The sequence below is a fragment of the Bos mutus genome, chromosome 5 (genome assembly GCF_027580195.1).
Source record: "Bos mutus isolate GX-2022 chromosome 5, NWIPB_WYAK_1.1, whole genome shotgun sequence".
Taxonomy (NCBI): Eukaryota; Metazoa; Chordata; class Mammalia; order Artiodactyla; family Bovidae; genus Bos; species Bos mutus.
The window spans coordinates 106,868,711-106,874,011 of record NC_091621.1 but is presented as its reverse complement, the minus strand read 5'-3'; the positions used below and the strand labels follow the sequence as shown (position 1 = coordinate 106,874,011).

The 5,301-nt window shown below is 55.1% G+C and overlaps 1 long non-coding RNA gene across 1 annotated transcript; it reads right to left on the bottom strand.

Annotated features, from left to right (window-relative positions):
- Positions 1-217: 217 nt before the first annotated feature.
- LOC138987858 (uncharacterized) lies at positions 218-4,992 on the bottom strand. Its single transcript, XR_011464139.1, has 2 exons — positions 4,788-4,992; positions 218-602 (listed from the first exon to the last, which is right to left on the bottom strand). It is a non-coding gene; the product is annotated as an uncharacterized lncRNA (long non-coding RNA).
- Positions 4,993-5,301: the final 309 nt, after the last annotated feature.

The following is a 5,301-nucleotide window of genomic DNA, read 5'->3' as shown; positions in this document are numbered from 1 at the left end:
GAAAAGCAGGCTTAACTGCATCCACTTAACAGTTTCACAGCCAGAAAAACCAGCAGAGGGAAATACAATGTTTGCAGACCGGGTCAGGTCCAAGGTCACTCCATAAAAATGGATTCCTGGAAAAACATAAACCAGCAATTTACCCAGTGAATTTTATTGGCTTCCAAAAAAATAAAAAAGCTATCCCATTTGAATAACGAAGAGAGAGAAAACGTCTCCAGTTCCTCCTTTATTAGTGAATAAGGACACACAAAAACTCAACAGAGATGGAACGTGCGTTCCCAGGCAGTTTCAGGTCTGGTTTATTAGCCACTTTCATTCCATAAAAACCAGCATTTCTATTCAAATAGGATGATGTCCAAAAGGTCTGTTCGCTTTTGAAAAAAAAAAAAATGTATTGAATACAGGTTAAGTCTTAGTTCTATTTTTTGTTTTTTAAACAAAGCTCAGATCCTCCTGACTTTGCGCCTGTTACTACAGCCGGAGGGAAACTGATTACAGAATCCATCTGATATGTCGGATTTCTTTGTGGCATCCACTTCATCGCTCAGCAGCCAGCCATGATGTCATAAGCCCATCAGATTTCCGGTAGGGGGGAAACGCTGGGGAATTGGAAAGAATGGATGTTTCTTACCGTCAGGAAGGGGAGGGAAGGGGCTGGGTGTGTGTTTGGGAGGCGGTGGGGGGTGCACGGGGGACATGGGGACTGGAGGCAGCCTCAGTGTTTGTGATATTAAATGTCAGGCAGAAACCTGAAAAATCCAGCCACCCAGATGTTTTCGAAATATCCAGATGTCTGGCACCGAGCAGACCGCGTTCCCCTCCAGCCCCCTCCCGTCCCAAGAGGCGTTCGACATTTTGGCTCTGACCTCAGGTCTCCAGCAAGTGCCCACCCTCGGGTTTGGAATTTTTTTTCTAAATCTTTACACATGGATGACAGGCGTAACTAGGTCCAGATTTCTAAAAGCTGTTGAAGCAGTGATTTGAAAAGTTCAGTCCCTGGAATTAGCTTCCACGGAATACACTCTGCAAGCCAAAAAGGAGGGAAAAAAATCCCTCAGCCAACACACACACACAAACATATGTGACTCTGAAGCCATAGGAGTTAAAAACCCCAAACAAAACCGAGGAGTCTGAGAACCAAGGACTTTTGCCTGACACTGAGAAGCAACGAGCCCTCCCCCAGGAGCTCGCTTCTCCCAAATCAGAAAAACACCAAACAGCTTTGTTCTTCCTGACAAAGCCCCTCGCTTCCAAGGAACAGACAGTTGCCAACAAAAGCACAGGGTAGAACTAATTTACACTCAGACTCGGGGCTTCAAGGAGTCATAAAGTGCAGAAATGGAAATGGCTTTGCCGAGGACTCTGCCTCCCCATCACTGGCAATGGGGACCCCAGCGCCTGGGGGAGCCCTGCAGGCCACAGACGGAGCAGAGTCCCGGCTTCCAGTGGCCTGGCCACACGCCCACTGAGGCCACCTTCAAGGCTTGTGGCTAATTGCTCCTGAAAAAGAGCCAAGAACTGCAGGCCCCTGGGGTCCCAGCTCTGCGAGTTCACAGGGAGCCAGGAGAGGCAGCTGGGGAGGGGGACCCTCTCCAATTAGAACTGAGAGCCTGGATATCGAGGAACGGGGTGGTGAGGGCTGGGGGTTGGGGGGCGTCTGGCAGAAGGCAGGAGGAGTTGAGTGGGGGTTCAGGGCTGGAGGTGGGGGGCTCAGTGGCATCCTCTCCTAGGGCAACCCCTGAGCTTTTCAGATGCAGAAATCGAAGGCCAGGAGCAGCTGAGTGGCCCGCCCAAGGTCACCAAGCTCATTAGAGGGACAGCTAGTACTGGGGGAACGGAAAACACAGGCCTGGCACTGCATGGCTCTTCCCTGAACGTTATCTAACTTAATCCTCGCAACGCCCTGTGAGGGAAGGATTATCATTAACCTCAGTTTCCAGAGGAGCCAATGGAGGCACAGAGAGGTTAAGTAATTTGCCCAAGGTCACACAGCCCACTCATTAGCAGAACTTGGCAGTGAACCAGTGACTCCAAATCCAGTGCTCTTCCTGCTGGGTGGGGGAGGCAGTGAAGGGTTAATGGAGAACAGTGATCTGATTTAAATACATCTTTAAGATGCTGGTGATCCCCATAGAACAGAAGGGATTAAATCACTGCAAATTAATTTTTTAAAGTGACTCCAGTCAGGAGAGCTGGGGGGGTGGGTGGGGAGCCCGTTTTCATTCCATCCCTGCCGGAGCCTCAGTAAAACATGCAGACACTGTCTAGCTGTGCGTGGAGGCCACTCAGTCCCCTGAAGTGGGGAGGGTGGGGGTGGGGGTGCTAAAAGCTTTGTCAGGCGTCTGTGAGAGCGGTAATCTTCACGGGAAAGCTGCCAGGAGCACAGGTCTGACGGAGCCCGGGAGGGAGAAATTCACTGAGGACAGAAACTATTAAAAATAAAAGTAAGAGTTGGCCCTCTCAGCCTGATTCCTCCTTTCCAGCCCGGAGTTTAACTGAACCGCAGATTACCTGGGTTGCTATCTGTGGCCCAGAGGCCTGACTCTGGGTCCTGTCTGTCAAGATGTGAGGGAGGAGGGCAGGTAATGTGTCCCTGTAACCCGGCCTTCCGGGGAACCCTGCTGACCCCCGCCTTCTCCAGAGTGGGATTTGAAGGAAACCAAGCCTCCCAGAGCTGGGACACAAAAATGAGGCGTAGGCTGGTCTGAGCTCAGAGAAAAAGACACTCACCTGTCCCCAGGCCTCCCCCCCGCCCCACCCCAGAGTCCCTTCGCTTCCCGAGGGCCAGCCTTGGCACTTCAGCGGGCCATCCGTGCCAGGCCTCTCCCTGCCCTCTTCTTCACTGAGCCTGCTGGTTTCTTTCCATTTGTTTCTGTGGACAGCAAATGGGGTGTGGAGCCCAGGACCCAGGCCAGGGAAGGGGAAAGAAAAATTTCTGCCATCTGGGTGCCTGATCTGGCTAAGCAGCTCCTGTTTTTCTGGGAAAATTCTACTCATTCTTTATTCGATTTGCCTACAAACACCCTGAGACTCAGGTCCTGCCCTCCTGGCACTTACAACCGATGGGAGGAGTCAAACATTAACCCAGTAATGCCATAAAAATGTCCCTGGAGGGGGGTTCCCAGGCTATGAGAGCGGATCATAGGGGAAGTGTCGAGTCAGGGGAGATCAAGGAAGGCTTCTTGGAGGAGGTGACTGATGATGAGGCATTAACCCTTTGACTCACTGTCACCTCTGCAGAGGAGCCTTTCCTGATGGCCACTCTAGATTGCCTCCTGTCCCCATTCCTTTCCTGATTCTTGTTCACCATCTGTTTCCCTGCACTAGTCTGGAAGTCCCCAAGAGGTCAGAGGTCTGTCCTGTTCGCCACTGAGTTGCCTGTGCTTGGGACATAGTAGATGTTTAATGACTAGTTGTTGATCAAAAAAAAAAAAAAGTAAACAACATGTGCAAAGGACCTGTGGTAGGCGGAATCACAGAGACTAGGAGGGTGTAGGAGTCAGAATGGCAGGGGGAAAGGCACAGAGAGTAGTGGGAGATGAGACAGAGCTACCCCCAAGAACAACCCTGGACCGACCGGCACCTCCTCCAGCCTCTGGGCCCCCTTCTACTCTTCCCTGGTGGCAGAGACTGAGGTTGGGTGTCTTCCTTCTCCTCTAGAGGAGTGTCACATGGATACCCTGCCCCACTTGATCTGCGCCAGACAGCGCTCCCCTGGGGTCAAGGCAGGTGAGCAATCACATCACCTGCCCAATACTCTGCCTCTCACCACTGCCTTCCTTCCTCCATTCATTCCCTTGCCTGAACCTATGGGGTCACCCGGAGCCCCCAAGAGGCAGTGGGAGGCAGATCCAGGGCCTCCCTACACCCCACCCCCAGGTTTCCTCTGCACCCCAGCACCAGCAGCCAGGCACCCTTTCTCCTCCCTGAGGCAGAAGTGGAAGGAGAGAAGGAGCAGGGCTCCGGGCTTGGACCAGACGGGTTTGTGTCCCCTCAGCGGATAACTAGCGCCTGTCTGGACACCAGGATGGTCTCTGCCCCTCAGATTCCTCCTAGGTGATATGCAGATGCCCCAAGCTCCAGGGGAGACAGAGCAAGTGTGCTCTAGAGGTTCGAAATCAATTTCTGGTTTTCCTCTAGGGCTCAGTTCGGTCACTCCTGACGCAGGGGTCCAGGGTTCCCCCGAGGGTGCCTCCGGCCAGGGGAAGCAGCTGAGACCCACGGCGGTGATGGAGGTGGAGCGGGGGTGGGGCGGGGGGTCCCCAAACGCGCGGACCCTCCCTCCGCGCCACCGGCGCCACACGCTCTGGCGAACTTTCTGCGTCTGCCACCCGCCCGCGTCTACACCTGCTCGTGCTTCCGCGGCGCGTGTCCACACGGCCTCACCTGCCCCCGGGTCGCTGGCTCAGTCATAGCCCGAGTCTCCAGTCTCACTCGCCACGAGTTAGGAGGACCGTCAACCCCAGTCCTAGGGATCAGTCTCTACGACCTCAGGATTTCGGGGTGTGGGGCGCCTCAGCCGGCTCCCCTGCGCTCGTCTACACCGCTTCAGCAGTCCCCCCAGGTCACTGGATACGTCTCAGCTCAGGGGGCCGCGTCCACCCCGCCTCGGAGACACCGCAGCTCTTGGGGCCGCGTCCACACTGCTCAAGGCGCACCAGACCCTCCAGAGAGCGGACCGGCACGCAGACCCCCGCGAAAGACAGCAGCTCAGCGTAGGAGGTGCGCCCGGATCTCCTCCTGGTGCCCTCCACGCCCAGACCAGCCGGCCGGGGGCGGCTTACCTTGCCCGCGCCCTCACGCTCCTGTCCAGGCGATACCGTCTCTTTCATACATTGTGCAATATTGTCGACGGTGAAAGAACATGTTATAAATCCTCTCCCGGTCACTTGGCAGTTCCCCACCCTCCCGCCTTTCTTCTTTTTTTCGGCGTTTAAGACAATACTCGGCCCCAGCAGCCGTCCGCTGGCCAGGGGACTCCGGGGCAGGCGCTGCTGGCCGCGGCGGGGCGGGCCTTGGGCGGGGTCTGGGCGGGGCCTGAAGGGGTGGGGCGGGGCACCCGGGCTCTGGCCACACTCCCCGGGGAAGCCTCTATCGGCGACTAGAGCTCCTGTTCCGGCTTCTGATTGGTCTGCCGGCCCGGCGATGCTGACGCCTGATTGGTTAAGGCGAAGAAGAGTAGAGGATTACAGGATCCATTCTTTGACTTTTTTTCCCCTGTAGCCGCCACTACTCTTTTGGGTCTTCCTGAGATCTGTAGCCTTTTCCTCACTGCTTCTGTACACTCTGTCGTTAACA